Source organism: Equus asinus, chromosome 3, assembly GCF_041296235.1.
Source record: "Equus asinus isolate D_3611 breed Donkey chromosome 3, EquAss-T2T_v2, whole genome shotgun sequence".
In the NCBI taxonomy this organism is placed as follows: Eukaryota; Metazoa; Chordata; class Mammalia; order Perissodactyla; family Equidae; genus Equus; species Equus asinus.
In genome coordinates, this window is record NC_091792.1 from 86087134 (window position 1) to 86106513 (window position 19380).

The 19380-nt window shown below is 37.8% G+C and overlaps 1 protein-coding gene across 8 annotated transcripts in view; it reads right to left on the reverse strand.

The window, feature by feature from the left end:
• BMPR1B (bone morphogenetic protein receptor type 1B) overlaps positions 1-19380 on the reverse strand; it is a 377622-nt gene that overhangs the window by 306290 nt on the left and 51952 nt on the right. Inside the window, exons 2-3 of one of the 8 annotated variants that reach the window (XM_070505339.1) lie at positions 15265-15338; positions 12502-12598 (exon numbers count right to left, since the gene is read on the reverse strand). The exons of the other annotated variants lie outside the window; for them this stretch is intronic. The gene's annotated coding sequence lies outside the window, so the exon portion shown is untranslated. The remainder of the gene's footprint in view (positions 1-12501; positions 12599-15264; positions 15339-19380) is intronic. 8 annotated transcript variants of the gene reach the window in all.

The window sequence follows — 19380 nt, forward strand, 5'->3', positions numbered from 1 at the left end:
TACGTAACACCTATATTTCTGAAACTCTTCCAAAAGATTCAAGAGGAGAGAAAGCTTCCTAACTCATTCTACGAAGCCAACATTATCCTGACACCAAAACCAGACAAGGGCAACACAAAAAAAGAAAATTACAGGCCAGTATCACTGATGAACATCAATGCAAAAATCCTCAACAAAATACTAGCAAATAAAATACAACAATACATTAAAAAGATGACACATCATGATCAAGTGGGTTTTATTCCAGGTATGCTGGGATGGTGTAACATCCACAAATCAATCAACGTGATACACCACAATAACAAAATGAAGAATAAAAATCACATTATTATCTCAACAGATGCAGAGAAAGCATTTGACAAGACACAGCATCCATTTATGATAAGAACTCTAAATAAAATCGGTATAGAAGGAAAATACCTCAACATAATAAAGGCCATATATGACAAACCCACAGCTAAGATCATTCTCAATGGAGAAAAACTGAAAGCTATCCCCTCTAAGAACAGGAACCAGACAAGGATGCCCACTGTTGCCACTCTTATTTAACCTAGTATTGGAAGTCCTAGCCAGAGCGATCAGGCAAGAAAAAGAAATAAAAGGGATCCAAATTGGAAAAGAAGTGAAAGTGTCAGTCTTTGCAGATGACATGATTTCATATATAGAAAACTCTAAAAAATCCACTAAAAACCTTTTAGAAATAATAAATGAATACAGTCAAGTCACAGGATACAAAATCAACATACAAAAATAGGTTGCATTTCTATACACTAACAACAAAGTAACAGAAACAGAAATTAAGAATACAATCCCATTTACAATTACAACAAAAAGAATAAAATATCTAGGAATAAATTTAACCAAAGACGTGAAAGATCTGTACACCAAAAACTATAGAACAGTGTTGAAAAAAACTGAAGAAGACAAAGAAATGGAAAGATATTCCATGCTCTGGGATTGGAAGAATTAATATAGTTAAAATGTCCATACTTCCCAAAGCAATCTATGGATGCAATGCAATCTCTATTCACAGAAATAGAACAAGGAATTCTAAAATGTATATGGAAGAACAAAAGACCCCTAATAGCCAAAGGAATCCTAAGAAAAAGAACAAAGCTGGAGGTATCACACTCCCTGATTTCAAAATCTTCTACAAAGCTATAGTAACCAAAACAGTACGGTACCAGCACAAAAAGAAACACACAGATCAATGGAACAGAACTGAGAGCCCAGAAAAAAACCCACACATCTACAGACAGCTAACATGTGACAAGGGAGCCAAGAGCATATGGTGTTAGGCAAACTGGACAGCTACATACAAAGGAATGAAAGTAGACCATTAACTTACACCATGCACAAAAATCAACTCACAATGGATTAAAGACTAGAATGTAAGACATGAAACCATGAAACGTCTAAAAGAAAACATAGGCAGTACGCTCTTTGACATCGGTTTTAGCAACATATTTTCAAGTACCATGTCTGATCAGGCAAGGGAAACAAAAGAAAAAATAAACAAATGGGGCTACATCAAACTAAAAGGCTTCTGCACAGCAAAGGAAACCAACAACAAAATGAAAAGACAACCTAACAACTGGGAGAAGATATTTGCAAACCATCTATCAGATAAGGGATTAATATTCAAAATATACAAAGAAATCATACATCTCAACAACAAAAAAACTAACAATCCAATTTAAAAATGGGCAAAAGATCTGAACAGAGAATTCTCCAGAGAAAATACACAGATGGCCAACAGCACATGAAAACATGTTCGACATCATTAACTATCAGGGAAATGTAAATCAAACCTACAATGAGATATCACCTCACTACAGTCAGAACGGCTATAATTAACAAGACAGGAAACAACGAGTGTTGGAGAGGATGTGGAGAGAAGGGAACCCCTGTACACTGCTGGTGGGAGTGCAAACTGGTGTAGCCACTATGGAAAGCAGTATGGAGTATCCTCAGAAAATGAAGAATAGATCTACCATACAATCCAGCTATTCCACTGCTGGGTATTTATCCAAAGAACTTGAAAATATATCCAAAGAATCTGAAATGCATAAAGATACATGCACCCCTATGTTCATCACAGCATTATTCACAATAGCCAAGATTTGGAAGCAACCTAGGTGCCCATCAAGGGAAAATAGATAAAGAAGATGTGGTATATATACACAATGGTATACTACTCAGCTATAAGAAATGGTGAAATTCAGCCATTTGTGACAACATGGACGGACCTTGAGGGTATTATGCTAAGTGGAATAAGTCAGAGAGAGAAAGTCAAATACCATATGATCTCACTCATAAGTAGAAGATAAAAACAACAAACAAACACATAGCAACAGAGATTGGACTGGTGGTTACCAGAGGGGAAGGGGGGAGGTAGGAAGGGAAAAGGGATGATTAGGCACACATGTGTGGTGACGGATTGTAATTAGTCTCTGGGTGCTAAACATGATGCAATATACACAGAATTTGAAAGATATTATGATGTACACCTGAAAGTTATAGAATGTTATAACCCAATCTTACTGCAATAAAGACAATAAAAAAATAATAAATCAATTTTTAAAAATTGGTTTCATAAAATTTAAATAGAGGATATAAACACAAGGTAGAAACTTTAGGTTGTGAGTGAAACAAAGAGCAGTCTCCCCAAGTTCTGAAAACAGTCTTTCTTAAAAATAAGAATTTCCTGGTTACTGTCAGTCTCATCGTTTCTGACTTAACAACCTATTTTGAACTGCCTTAAAATCCAAAAACATTCTGATATTGAATTGCCCGGTGGCATAGTGGTTAAGTTCACATGCTCGGCTTTCGTGGCCCGGGGTTCATGGGTTCGGATCCCAAGTGCAGACCTACACACCACTCATCAAGCCATGCTGTGGCAGTGTTCCACATACAACACAGAGGGAGACTGGCACGGATGTTAGCTCAGTGACAAACTTCCTCAAACGAAAAGGGGGAGCTTGGCAACAGATGTTAGCTCTGGGCCAAAGTTCCTCACCAAAAATAAATAGATGAATAAATTTGAATAAATATAAACAGCCTAGAAAAAACTACTTCCTTGTATAACTTTCTACCCAATTATTTTAAATTCTTTAAATTATGTATTTAAATCCTCTGTACATCATCTGTGATATAATATTTTATAAAATTCTAACTATCAGCATTCCGTGATGATTTTCTTTTTCTCGTCCTTTAGTGTTAACATTCTATTTTGCTCTCTTAGTTGTAACAGCAGAGAAGTCTCACAGGAGCTAAACCGGAAGAACCAGCACAATTACTAATCGAATCCTTCCTCCTCCTTCCTCTCTGGATTCTTCCTGAAGAAAAGCACAGGTAGAAATACATGGTTTCTAGGTTCTGGCCTCCTGTTATCCTCTCAGCCACATTCATTAATCTTATCAATTTGCACTCCTGATTAGTGAAAAACATGGCTCACTGAGAATTATCCACCGATCAATATGAAGTTGATTTGGAATCCAGAGCCATTACTTCTTTCTTTTTTCAGCATGTCTTTCTTCCCTAGAGCAAAACCCTGCATTGAATTAGCCTGCCTGTGTCTGGGAGTGTGCATGGACTCCAGAGAGACAGAGGCAAAGAAGATGGCAGAGAGGGAGAGACCTTGCCGGCACTCCATCTCCACAGTCTTCTGCAGCAAGGCTCGCTACACAGTACATCCCATCTTTCTGGCCCAGAGAAGGGGTTGGGTGGGGAACTGACCTGCGTTTCTCCCAGATATTGTAACCTTGAGCAGAGAAGGTGACCAAAGATAAGTCACCCACTAGAAGGATGTCTAGACACAGGTCAACAGACAACCGGCTCCAATCCTAAAGCCTCATGATTCAATTCTTCCTCTGAGTCATTCTGAATCCTCTCAACAAATCTATTTTCTTTAAGATTGGTCTCCATTTTCTGTATCTATAAGAGAGGGGGCTGGGGTGGGATTTGAGGAGGAGGTAAGAAAAAACAAGCCACAATGGTAGAAATGACAAAGTAAACAATCCACAATTAAATTATTCAAATAATTATTCAAATATTTCAAATAATGTATGATTATTCAAATCATACTGATGATTAAAAATAGGAAAGTATGTTTGTATTTACTATTTCTTCAAAGTTTTTCGTTTAGGATTCCAGCCACAGCTCATCCTTCACTACCATTCCAACAAGACTGGAAGTGCAGTATGGAATTGACAGAAGCATGAGATGAGTCTCCAAAATAAAGGAGGTCCAGGTAAGCTGCATCTCAATGAGGCTAGAGAGGGATAACTCTTAAGGCCTTCCACCCAGTCGCTGCTTACTGAAACAAAAACAAAATTTACTCACCAGACTTCTTTTAAATAGAGCAGGTGGTGTTTCCAAAAATGCTTTTCTTTTTTTAGGACTAGCACCTGAGCTGACACCTGTTGCCAATCTTCTTTTTTTTTTTTTTTTCCTCTTCTCCCCAAAGCCCCCCAGTACATAGTTGTAGGTCCTTCTGGCTCTGCTATGTGGGACACCACCTCAGCATGGCTTGATGAGTGGTGCTAAGTCCATTCCCAGGATCCAAACCAGTGAAACCCTGGGCCACTGAAGTGGAGCATGCGAACTTAACCACTGAGCAATGGGGCCAGCCCCCAAAATGTTTTTTAAACGTTTCTAATCTAATTTGTCATTGATAGACTAAACACATAAAACAATGACCAAGAGATAAGCCTTAAAACTCAATAGTCTGATTAGTTAAAATAAACTTCTCTAAAAACCCAGCACATTATGACCAACATACCAAGGATAAAAGAACTCCCTTCTATTACGTTATCCGTGAAGAATGGCACCATTACCATTCATTTGAAGTTAGACACCTGAAGGGAACCTGGACAGAAGAAACACATCAAAGACCCAGCGAAGCATGACTTCAAACGGTCCAGCACAGATGTGAGCTTCTGGGAAACAGCCTGCTCCGATGCCAGAGCTCACACACAGGGCTGACTGTTCATTTTCAAACCAGAAAAGTCGATGAACAGTATCACCACAAATTGTCTCATAATAAACTACCACAGATTTACCTGGCAAGGGTTTACTCTTTATTAATAGAGCAACTATGAGTCAAAACAGTGTGTAGTTGAGACCATGAACCCCAGATTCCAGCTCCCTGGGTTCTCTAGCTTGACTGTTTTTTTCCAGTTATGTGAATAATTCTGGGCAAGTTATTTATTCAGACTGGAACTTGACTTTTTCAGGGTTGATATAAATACTAAATGTGATTATATTTTAAACATTAAAACAGTACCTGGCATATAATAATCCTATTCCTGCTTGAAAACAGTTTTCTTTACTATCCAAGTCTCATACGAGATCTGGGTATCAGAGTAAATGATACCTATTTCCTAAAAACAGACAGACACAAGTGTGTGTGTGTATGTGTATACATGTAAAATGAAAATATAATTAAATTTAAAAGGTACTGAACAGTACTTTCAGTGAGGCATTTTTATTAATGAAGACAGATTCTTTTTCTCTCTTATTTTTCATCCCTTAATTATCTCAGAGGAAACCTGGGGGTAAGAGTTCAACTCTAGTTTTTAAACTGTCGTGCAGGACAATTCCAGCCACTCAACACATTTACAGACTAAGTTTAATGACCCAGGGTACACAGCATGTCAAAAAATAAAGTATCCTCAGACATTTTTACCCTGGTTATTAATACTCAAGAAGCGGCTACTTCCCAAGACTGTATGTGTCACTGTAAGTAGAAGTGAACTGTGGATAACTTGCCACAATTATTGTGGCATAATTATTGTGGACAATAATTTATAAAAACCATGGCTTAAAATATCTCTAGAATATAATATTTCATAAATATCTTTGAGTGTTCTCTTTATTTTATACATCAAAATGTTTGTATTAAAGAGTCTATTAGGTAAAAATTATGTAAGACTTACTTACAAATACCTATTGGTATCAAAGGATGTTTGAAGTCACAGGTTAAATAATAGCTTTAGAGCATTCACTTTAGTCAAAGAATTAAACACAATTTTTTATTTATACTTAAGTGTATTATGGAATATAATATAAAATTATAATTAATATTTAATATAAAACAAGAGACATTAAAAAAAAAGTCTGTGCCTCAGGCTACTTGTCCAAGGTCCCTGGGGTGTGTGTTCACTGACCCTACCCACTGGTACTATGGGAACTCTTCTTTGTATCGTCAACATCTGTTTTCCCACTTCCCAAAAAGCCCTAGTTTCCACTGGGGACGTGTGTGATTCCAGGGCCCCTGACTCCATGCCCAGCCCCATGGATGAAGCCCACGGTCTAATCAGAGTGAGTCTCAGCACTTTCACTAGAATTTCTGGGATGAATGCTCTAGGCACTTACTCTGGACAATATGGCATGAAGATGTGAGGCAATGAGGACGTCCCACCTGGAGATGGCACAAACATGTGAGGCAGGGCAGAGTCGAGAGTATTTCAGAAAACAGAGCTGGATCCCGATGACACTCTGACCCTCTGGATCAAACCTTGCCTCAGGCCTGATACACTTTAACTTTTTTATTTTGTGAGCCAGTACATCTCTTTCATTGTTTAAGAACGTTAGAGATGCATTTTCTGTAACACATAGATATTTTTGTTAAAAAGTTGAAAAAACTATGACTTAAAGCAACAGAGCAAAGATTTTATTATCCATTCATCTTTTCCACTACTCAAGTCAGTGCCTCTTTCTCTCCTCACATACTCCTCTCCCTCACTATTCCCATGTGCTTGACATCTAGAATTCCTATCAATGCACGTCCATCCCTTCCTTTATGAGTTATCTTAAAGCTGGGGCATGATCAGCCCTGAATCATCCCACCAAAATCTAAACAAAGCTGCCTTTGTTTCTGTCATGACCTTTCTTGCCATCTATATTCTACAGCCCTAAAGAATCATAGGCCATTTCTTTAGTGTGAAGAACTGTTACTATAAAAGGGGAAAGCTGAAAGCTGAACACAGATAACAGAGTTCTTCATTTACAAACAATCTGGATTTTTTTAAGTTTCTTCTTCCTGAAACGTTACACTTGAAAGTTCATTTTTAATTTTCCCTAGACTTCCACACTCTCCAGTGAGAGACAAATCTTCCCCTTTATAGGCCCTCCTCTACTGCCTCCTCCTATTTTGAGGAAAAGTTCTCCTTTTTGCCAATCAAGACCAATCTCTCCATCTATACTTCCCTACTTCGTCTCCTATATTTTGAATTATTTTATTCTTCTGAGTCCCTCCTCACAGCTTACAGCATTTTTAAGTCTTTTCTTTCACAAATTAAAAAAAAATCCCACATAATACTAGCTATCCTGACTCCCATCCAATTCTTCTGCTTGGATAAAATAAATTATTACAATTTACTTCACCTGTTTATTTTTTACTTTTTGTAAGGTGCTACTAAAAATTTTAAACTACATACTTGGCTCACATTATATGTCTGCTGCACAGCACTGTGCCAGAGGCAACCAATTTCAGCTCTTACCTGTGCCTTGTCTTCCCTTTGGCCACACTGAACCCTGAGCAGCGCCTCAGACAGATGGCGCGTCTCCCCCGCGTGGAATGCCCTATCTGGGCAGGGCTGCTTCCTCTTCTCCTTCCAAGATTTAGCTCAGCTGCCAGCTCATCCTCAAAGCCTTTTCCCTCCCGGCCTTCCTTTCCTTCCCCAGTGAAAGTGTCTTCTTCCTCTGGGACCCACTGCACAACTTTCTGATTTCTATGGTAGACCCATAAAACATCACTGTAGATAAGCCCTTAATTTACACTTTTTAAGGCAACAAACTTCTTAAAATTGCTAGCACGTAAAACAGCAGTATCTTTTTTTAAAGAAGTTTTTTATATTTAAGACAAAAAATCAACTATTCGCAAAAGGTCTTGCTCAATAACAGGTACCCAGGAGAGAATAACAGAGATCTAAGGGACCTATCTTATCTCTAAGGGGAATACCAGACAGCCTCTGGCCTGATGCCCACCTTTCTGAAGTTAGGAACCCCATAAAAACATGACTCCGCATTTACATGTCACGTGCCTTAGGGTTCTGCAATGCCGAAAATATTCCTACTAGTCTAACATTCGCACCTCACCAAAAGTCCAATCATAGTAAGTATTCTAATTTTTTCAGACAGAAAAAGATAAATCAAAATATACTATTTATGAACATCACCTTTCAGATATCAGTTTCTTCCATGCCTAATATTTCTTGCATCAAATACAAAAATTTGAGTTAAAAACGCTTCTCTAACCACAAGAACAAATAATTGTCAGGTTTACTTTGAACTGAGTAGTAAATCAGCCCTGTAGTTCTATTGGGAAAATATATATATAATTAAAAGGTATACCTGCTAATAAGGAGTTGCCCATATCAGGGAAAAAAAATACTCTGAATTAGAATTTTTTTTAAAACTTCAGAAACATTACACTTTTGGTCACTAGGAAGAAGAGACTTAGGCAGCACAGGATAGGAGTTAAGAGGGCAGGCCCTGGGGTCAGATGACTCGAGTTCAATGTAGCTGTGAGACTTTGGGCAAGTTACTTAACTTTTCATGGTTATTTTTATCTTTTTGAGGATTAAATAAGTTTATGAGGACAAATTAAAGGGTTTAAAAGAGTGCTTGGCACATGGTAAATGGCAAAAAAAGGTCGAAAAAATCATAAATCAAGTCAAAATACAAATTGTTATTATTTCCAAATCATCACAAAGGGCTATTTTTTTCCACAATACATAACAAGCTCCTAAAAACTAAACAAGAACAAAGACCAATAATTCATGAAAAATAATCAATGTGAACAAAGATTTTACTAAAAAATCAAACATAAGTGTTTTTTAACTATATGAGAAGATGCCAAACTTTCTCTCATAATAAGAAAAATGCAAAGTAAAACATTAAAGAGATAGTATGTTTTCTTTACCAGCTTTGCAAAACTTTAAGAGTTTGATACCCATTCACTGGTAGCAGACAGCGAAGCAGTTACTCACACATGCAGGTGGGCGTGGAAAATCTGTACAAACTCTGTAGCGTGCAGCTCTGTGCTCTAGGAAGTGTTCCTGCAGCTCCATGCATGAGTGTATACAAATAACAAATGGCTAGAAAAACCAAACCATGTCATATCCATACACTGCTGTTAAAAGAACTATATGCAGCACTTAGAGGAATGATGCGGCTTTATCTGCATTAATATGGAATGACAGACCACATACACTGTTAAGTGAAAGCAACATACAGATCACTGTATATAGCTACTCTAATTTGTATTTATAAAGCAAGAAATACATATATTATATATGATATACATGCTATACGCACTGTTCTGTGTCACATATATGTCTATGTACACATGTATACACACCCACACACACAATCTCTGGAAGGATATCAAGAACCTGGTCCCAGTAACTGTCTCTGGCGAGGACATCTGAGTGGATGGGAGACAGGAGCAGGAGGAAGCTTACCTCTGCAGCTTCTGAGTTTTGTACCATGTGCCTAAGAAACCTAATCACCCACTAAATTAAATCACTTATTTTTTTAAAAACCAAGTTCCTAAGCACTTTTTTACTCTGTTGCACCAAGCCCTTAACAAAGCACATATGCAGACTGAAGCACTACATATATGTGAGTTACTATGAAAATAATGTCCTTCAATTTTTCCAACAGTCATCTCCTTTAAGTGTTTCGATAGGAAAAACTTCCCATAAACTAAGATTAGAATGTATATCAAGAAACACTGAAAACCATTTACAATTATTTTCATCATCAGATTAACTACCATTAATAGGAAACATGAGGCATCTAAATGGCTAGTAATCTCTCTCTCTTTTTTTTTTTTTTTTTTTAAAGACTGGCACCTCAGCTAACATCTGTTGCCACTCTTTTTTTTCCTTCTTCTTCTTCTCCTGCCCAAAGCCCCCCAGTACCTAGTTGTATGTCCTTCTGGTTGTCCTACGTGGGACGCCACCTCAGTACGGCTTGATGAGTGGTGTTAGGTCCACACCCAGGATCCAAACCGGTGAAACCCTGAGCCACCAAAGCAGAACACGCCAACTAAGCCACTCGGCCACAAGGCCAGCCCCATCTCACTTATTAAAAGTTAGCATGGTCTTAGGAGATAGAATCTTTAAATAGTAGAATTTTACAAAAGTTACACTTAATAAATATTTTCAATATACATTGGCATCTAAAAATATATTATTCCTTCTTTCGGGACATACATGCTTATCACCAAAGAGATTATTGCTATGACAACATAACATGTTTTGTCAACTGATATAATTTATTGCAATTCGGAAAAGCTGTTAATCTTACTAGAAGATCGTTTCATTTTTAAACAGCATTTCTTTAAGAAAATAACTTCAGACAAAGTGTTAGCACGCACAGGGAATGACTTTGGAGTTGAAGATCCGTGTGCATGCTGCTGCCAACAAAAAAACCTATCAGCAAATTGTGTCTGACATTTTAAAAACTGCTGTAAAGATAACCTGTAGAAACCTATAAAAAATAAAAACGCCTTAGAGGAAAATCTTTACAACTGTCTACATAATCAAAGATGACTCAGACAAACCAATAAAATCTATGTCTTCCAAAACAAGCCTCTAAACTGAAAAAGCAAACGGTTTTCAAATCGTTAACACCTCATCGAGGTGAGGAGAAAAGACTATACCCTACCTCTGAAGGATACTTTCAAAGAAAAGAAAATGAACAAAGCGCACAGTTGTTCAGACTCCTCTGCGATTTTAATGACAGCCTCATTCTTAAGAACTGTCGAGTTCAGTCAGTGGGGAAAAAATTAGTCTCCTTTACTAGCAAAATATCTACCGTAGGCACTGCCAATTCCCTTTCAGAGGAAGATATGGAAGAGCTGCTAACAGCTGTGTGTTGGTGACGCTGAACTTTCTGCACTGGATAATCAGTGATCCAGAAAGCATAAAACACACCCATTCTGGTGAACCATTTTATTGGTTCTGGTTCATAAGGTTCTAAAGTACAGAACTCCATTTCCTACGCCAAACCTTAATCTCCAAGTGAAATAAGATTTAAGGTCTTTGAAGCGGTTCAATTTTGATCAGTTTTTCACTGCCAATGTCAAAGTTGTAGAAGAATTCAAAGAAGCACACAAAAATCTTAGAGTTTCAAAGAGATTAAAAAAAAAAAAAGGCTCCCTTGGCTTTTCAAACCAGAGAGGAGGTAAAGGGGGAAAAACAGTAGTCCTCAAGTGTGCAAAGTTGGAGGAAGGAAGGAAAAAGAAAGGGGAAACACTAAGAGGAGGGAAGACAGTAAGACAAGTGTAAGAGAAAAAAGGATAGAAGGAAAGGAAAACAAGCAGGTAACGAATACTACCTGATGGAACTGACCTGTCCCCCAGACACATCTGTACTTGAAAAGCTCATGCAGAAGCCTGGGCGTCCAACTTATCCTGACGCTGAATGACTCCCCCCAGGCACTTGCCTCAGGGTGATCACCTGCAGCTGCACACCAGGGTACACAACGGTGCCTCCTACAGCCCCATGGCAGCCCAGGGAAGCTGTTCCAGCTGGTGATATTTAAATCCCCAGGTGTAATGGAAAATGACTGGCAACATTCATACTATGATCAGCATATTTCAAGCACAATAATACTTCTATTTTGCACAATTTGCAAATATTGAAAATATTTTTTTCAAGGCCAGCCCTGTGGGCTAGTGGTTAAATGTTCGGTGCACTCCACTTCAGCAGCCTAGAAATAACCCAGTTGTAATGATAAACTGTTAAAATTCCATACGGAACACAGCTAATGATGGGGCAGCCTCTGGCAGAGGACTGGTGGGAATATTAGAAAAGGTTAGGCTAAGGATGTGCCTTTTGAGCTCAAATATGAAGCATGAGAAAATAATCAGTTGGCCAAGAGAGGATGAGGAAGAAAGGATTCAGGAGAGTGAATAACAGACAGATACAAAATCCTCCAAAGATGGAAAGTAGCTTGAAAGGACCAGGGAAAAAAAGGATAAGTGTGGAGAACAGACGGTGGCCGGATAATGGGGCTGTTGTATGGGTCTTGTTAAGGATATTTTCTTTACCCTAAGAATAATGAAAGGTTTTTGAAGGTCAAATGAAACATGATAACTACTAGTATTTATTGACCATCAACTAAGTGCCAAGGACTATTCTAAGCACTTCATATTAATTAACCTTTTTAATTCTCATAACTCTATGAAGGAGGGACTATGTGTATCTACATTTTAAAGATGAGAACACTGTAATGCACAGAAAGTGAAACGTCATGCTCAATGTTAGCGTAGAGTGAGCATATGACCTATGCAGTGTGACTTTTATACTCCCTTTCTGCATGAGATCAACCTGATCAAACAAGGAAATCAGTTGCTCTATGGTACAAACAAACCTTCCTCCATCAACCCTTAGAAACTCTAATTAACTGGAATAATAATGGTGTCTGGAGTAGATAATCATTTACCGCCAGCAGTAAATTCCCCCAAAATTAATACATACTTACATGATTAACATTATTAATATCCACCTGTACTATTTCAGACATCATGGCAGTATCTGGAGGTAAATTTTCCAAAAGGAAGCTCCAGTAGCAACAGTATCTGGAAGAGTTTAAAAAAGAGGAGGAAGGAGGACTCTAAAATTATAAACTGTACCAAATCAAATCCTACCTATGATGCTGACATCATTAACAAGAAATTAATAAAAACTAGTGACTCACAAATATTTTAAACATTGGAATTTTAAAATTAAGACTAGCTTTATTGACACAGTATGACCAGCTTGATCTTCTAAGGAGACAGATTATATTCACAAACACAAAATATACTGAAGCACATAAATGTAAACACACATATGGATAGAATTTTGTAATCACACCTGGTGTCCACATACTAACATTCCTGAAAAAGACTTTAAGGCATAAATACTCAAATAAAATTTTTCCTAAATATGGAATTTTCCCTTTTGAAGATGTCCCAATAAATAATTCATTGTTTATTTCTAGGGAAATTCACTATAAAAATATATGCAAGTTATTTAATACAAATTTTCTTTCTTATGAGAGCCTAAACATACTACTTAGAAGAGGCTTGGAGAACTCCATCATTACACATGTATTTTATTGAGATACAATTCCAAAAGTTTTTTAATTCAGGATAATTATGGTCTTTGTTTTTCCTATTTTATTGAGATACAATTCCAAAAGTTTTTTTATTCAGGATAATTATGGTCTTTGTTTTTCCTACAACTCAACCTACAAAAGATAGAGGTACTAATTTTTTTTTTCAACTGATCCCTTCAACTCTTTTTTTTTGAAGAAGAAGAAGATTGGCCCTGAGGTAACATCTATTGCTGATCTTCCACTTTTTTTTTTTCTCCCAAAAGCCCTAGTGCATAGTTGTATATCCTAGTTGTAAGTCCTTCTAGTTCTTCTATGTGGGATGCCACCACAGAACAGCTTGATGAGCAGTGTGTAGGTCTGCACCCAGGATCTGAACCATCAAACTCTGGGACCGCCAAAGCAGAGCATGCAAACTTGACCATATGCCACCAGGCTGGCCCCCAGAGGCACTAAGTTTTATCTTACATAAACTTCCCACTGCTCAAAGATATGCTTCCAAACTAAGTACTCATTTTCTTCCCAAGTTTAGAAATGTGTTACAATATTCCTGCACTATTTTTCAAGTTAATCACTGGGCAATTTAATGAACTGCATCCATCACATCACTGTATTTTATTCTACATTTCCCCTAAGAAACCTCTCACAACGCCCAGGGTCTAGATTATGCGTCTCTCCTTTTTCCCTGGCATCCTGGACTTCCTGACCAGAGCACTGCCCGCCTTAGGCAATACCTGTCTCCTCACCTCTACCCTCCCGTACACTACACGCTCTGTGATGATCAGCACTGTATTCACCAACGTATGCCCAGCACTTAGCACAGTGCCTACCGGGCCCCTACTAAGCAGCCAATAAGTAACTGTTGGAAGAACTTCCTGAGAAGAGCACCATAAAGAAATTATGACCTGGAATAAATTGAGAGAGTCAGGAAGCTTAAAGAAAATGATAAAAAACACACCTCCTTATGAAAATTAAAATCCTGAGGAATTTTACTTTCTAATCCACAGTGGGCAAGTATGCACTTCTTCAATTTATGAAAGTATAAATCTGAAGTAGTCAGGGTGTGGTATATAGGGTCAGATATATAATCTAAATCTAATCCAATTTCACTTTTACTAAATCCTGAATCATACACTTTCAACACCTTTCTCACTCTACCACACCTCTTCTACTTGGCAAGCATGCGTTTACTTTTTTTCATTGATGATTTCAAACACACACACACACATACATAGACATACGCACACTTCTGCATGAAATCTTGAGACCTAAACATCATTACTCAGGACAGAATGGTGGCTTTCTTTTAAAAGCATGTATATTTTAAGTTCAGCAGATCTTTATTTTCCAAACTATGTTCCGGGAACCCAGCGCAGTGGTTCTCACATGCATCAGAACCACCTGGAGGGCTTGTTAAAACACAGACTGCTGGCCCCACCTTCAGGATTCTGATTCAGTAGGTCTGGGGTGGGGCCCAGGTGATGGCAATGCTGCTGGTCCTGGAACCACACTTCAAGGACTAATGCCCTAGGGTACTGTCAATAGATGTTCTGTGAGGGGACAACATTCATTCTCAATATTGTCGGAAAATGCTACACATTTTCATATGCCCTCTTACAATTTCACTATACACACTAGCATATTAAAAATTCTGAAAAGTTCTGGAGTAAATTAACAGTTTTACATTATTTATCAAAATTATTTAACCTTGGAATCAAAGAGCAATCATTAACATCTGTAGAATACACTTTGGAAAAATCTACATTTGACTCTTTAGAATGGTTTCCTTAAAATGTATTTCAGCAGAACATAATTCTGTCCTTGGAAATAATCCAACTTCTTACCATGTATGACTCCTGTCCAAATCAAATAACAGCATCTCAACTTCACAGCAGGCATGGTTCATCCAATCATCGCTACCATTTCCCACAGTGCTTTCTGTAGCTTTTGGTGTGAAGCAAAGACCAAGATCACACAATCCTTTAATTACCAATCCAACTAATTAGAAGTTATGCATAATTTAACATTATTTTGTGAAAGCCACAAATCCACAGTATTTGTTCACATTTACTAATAAAATGCTTGAAATAATGGAATTAAAGACCTTAAGTATATTAGGTCAAAATAGTTTCTCACACAAGATCTTACCTGTTGTTTACAAACACGTCATGTGAAGCTGACATGGCAGGCACTCCCTCTCACTGTTACGACGAGTTAGTTCACTGAGGAAAGGAGCAGCAAGTGAGTCACCAATTCATGGAACTAGGTGATGACATGTCCTTTGACTCACGTTCCAGTCATCTCTCCATTACACGGTGCTGGCTCGCTGCTAACTTTAATACTCATCCCGTTCATTTTATCTAGCAACTTTTCACTCTCTCCTTCCTTTTAACCACAAAAACTGCATGTAAAAGTACATACATATCTAAATCTTTCACATTCTAGTCCAGACAGATACACCTGAATACTGCTACATTAGAAGCTAAGCACTGCTGGCTGCCATGAGAATAGCAAAAATGAATTCCTCGGGGAATAAAAAGAAAGAGAGAGTCACTTCTGAAGGAGGGCATTAGTGAATATTTACTAGGACTTAAAGGATGTAAGCTCCATGAGGCAAAAGACTTTTGTCTGTGGTAGTGCCTAGCTCACTGCAGGTACCTGACATCCATTTGTAGAATCTGTGAATGACTGAGAAGCCGTAATTTAAAAACAGCACAGAAACATAAATAACATGTTTAAGAGAGTTTAGTCCTTTATACAAACTTGACTTTAAAAGGATTATTTAGACTTCCAAAGGGCAATACAGACCTCATATAATATAACCATACTGTCTTATGTCAAAGACAGAGGAACTACCACTGAAAACTCTGACCCTAGGAAAGCAGATGCCTTTGCTGCTGAGACCCCTCCAGCTCAAGCAGAGAAACAGCGGGGGGGGAGCAATGGGAAAAAGAGAACACCTACTAAACAGAACGCCATTCAGGAACAGTATTCATTTCATCAGCCAAATCTGATTATATTTCATATTAGAAAAACTACTTGCTAAAAAATCCACAGGTTTTCTTTTTAGAATTCTGTATTTGGGGTTTATTTTCATATCATTTTGAAAGTAGTATTATGCTACTTTTTTTAATCATATAAATTATTTTAGTTAAAGAATTTACATCTGTTTTGAAAGTCATGTCAAAGTTGTTATATTTGAATTCCTAAATTTTACTGGCAAAATTGTTACTCTTGGAAATGTAAGATTGTTCACTGAAATCTCTAGGATTAATATAAAACTATTCACTTCAGTTTCAACAATTTAATATTATGAGTATATATTTACCTTTCCCTGTGGGTAGGCAGAATAAAATTTTTCCTAAATTACTAATAACAGAGACTTCTGACAGGAGGCAGGGTAGCAATTATGCATCTGTTTCCATTTTTACTATTGTACAGAACTTTCCAGATGTTTCTCTTTCACTGGTATTCCCTAAAGAATACATTCACTAGGTTTCCTTTATAACCACCTTACTAATGGTAACGGTAACTGAATAGAAAAGAAAAAACTCCTTAATAGAAAACTCAGTGATTCCCTCTTTTTCATATTACAAGAAAATCCAAAATCCACAAGAACGACTTCCCCTACAAAAACGGCTTAAACAAATGAGAGCAAGGATGCAGCAGAAGAGCACAGTGGAAAAGAGAACAGAGTGAGCAGGAGGTAAATCTGGAAGCAGTCTGGCCCCAGTGAGCTTTCACACACTTTAGAAGACGACCCCCTCGCTGCAGGTGTGCACATGCCGGCACAGACAGATGAGGAACATCTGCAGCATCCCTGCAACCCTCCTCGAACCTCAACACTCTTCCCAAGCTGTCAACTCCACCACCAAGAGACTGCGGCCACAGTCCCCGGCGAGAGCCCCAGCTAGTCCATTCTAAGTAACCAGTTTCACTTATGCTTCACAATGTATCTTCAAAAACCTAAATTCTACACTCAGTACCCTTCAGCAATTCATTTATCTCTTGACTGGCTATTATCAAAGAAAACAAGAAACAAAATATGATTTCATATTCTTTTCATGAAATTATTTTTAATATACTTTTTTACACAAATAAAAATAAACTTTTAGATCCTGTCCCAGTAAACAACGGCATGAGAGAAATTTTTAAAAAGTAATATCCTTATTGCAAAGGCAAGGAATTAAAAAAGAAATGTTATAACATGCCCGGCTCCAATGTTCAGAAAACCAGAAAAAATTTTCCTTTGTTGTAAAATTTTTTTAAATTCTCCACAAACGTAATATATATTTATGAGATCATGTGAAATCCATTTTGTTTCCATATTCAGCAAAGCACTTTGACATCTGTACACACACAGGACAGATTCATCCATTACAGTAGCCACTCAGATTTACTCTCCAACATCCATTTCAACACAAATGATAATTCTAAGCCACTCACTGTCATCCGTTTCCCCTGTTAATGATAGTTTAGGAATGGGAAAGTGGCCTAATTCTTGCCAATGAGAAGACAGGCCAAGCCTGCTGTGGGGATTCTGGAAAGGAGTTCTTCCATGCTAAGACAGAGGCATAATAAAAGATGGTTCCTGTTCTTCCTCTGGAAATGTTCTCATAGCTGAAGGTGGTATGTGGTGCTAACAGCCAGAGGATGAGGCCAACAGAGAATATCAGAGACTACAGAACAACAACCAAACCAACCCAGTCTGCAATGACGTCACTGAGTCTCCAGTCTGTCTCAATCAGCCCTGGCCCCACTCTACCTAGACATCCACTCAAGAGAGATTAGAAATTCCTTTCCTGCTCAAGTCACTTTAAATTGAAATTCTCTGTTTCTATGCAAAATTATTCTGATATACCAATGAAAGAAAATGTCAATTTAAATTAGTCAAATGGACTATTCATATCTACAACAATCAGCATCTAAAATTTTGTAGAAAACAGACAGTAATTTGAACATTACATATAACTTTATTAAATTCACAGACCAAAATAAAACTTACCTAATATAAAAATGTTCTTACTCAAAAGTCTAGCACCAAAATTCCCCCACTGACTTTCCCACTTAACAGAAAAGCTTTTTGTGAATCAAATATTTTGAATAAGGTTCTTGTCCTCTTTCACAATTAAATATTTTCATTCAAACAAACTTAAGTCTCTAAACACCATATAGACAGTAAAAAAATGTTTTGATTCTATAATTTGTTGGATCTAATGAGATTTTAGGAAATAACTAGGATGTTCAAGAACAGAGCAGTTCAAGTGTCACATGGAGGCACCACACGGGTGTCTGCAGTTTGGAAGCTCCTAGGGCGATTAAGACTTCTGATCTGTTTACATGCCCACAGTCCACTAAAGAAACCAGACACAGAACAATCACCAGCTAGGAAGTGCTACGGCAGAGCTGTATACCAGCCCAAAGAAGGGAGCATCTCATTAACTGGGGAGTTCACGGAGAAGGAGAAACTTATGGTGAGCAAGGTTTCCTTAGCTTCCTCCCGAACAGCTGCATGGGAAAGTGTTGGCAATGATCAGGCTCATGAGAATCGTGCAGTTAAGTAAATGCATCAAAATCCAGACAAAAATGGTTTAAACTGTTAAACATTTGAGTTAGTAGCTCAATTATACATTTGATTTTGCTTCACTACAATTTTGAAAGAAATTTAAATACCAAATGAGATTTTGAACTCTAAAAACGAAAAGGACACTAAGATAAACTATTCTTCCATCTGTAGGTTGCTCAGACAGGCACATCTAACCTTTTCTGCACTCCCTATCTCAGATAGAAAATAGGCCAGAGAACTAAATGCAAGGTCAGTACTCTGCCATGTAGAAAGTTTGGGCTGTGTATGCAATAAAAGTTCTCAGTACGTAATCTCAGGTCTTTTTATTTTTTCTTCATAAACTGCGACCACTATTTCCTTCTATTCTGCTAGTTGTCTGTAAGAATCACTTTCTAGCCACCGGTTCCCTAAAGTAGGGGCAGACCTCCTCAAGACACAGATCTAAAAAACAGCTTTGCTCCAAAATCTTTCCCATAGCTCACAAATGTCCGTCCACAGAACCTGGCAGGCCATCAGGAGAGAAGCATAGGGGGAAAGGGGACAAAGCTAACTTTGCACTGTCAGCTCTCCCACCGACCCGTCAAAGGCGAAGGGACCCATTCCCTTTGCCCACTTTATTCTAGTTTTAACCAAAATTTTTAAAAGTAGCTTTGATCAGAATTCTTTAAAACCTTACGCTGCTCTTCAGTGAGGTGAAC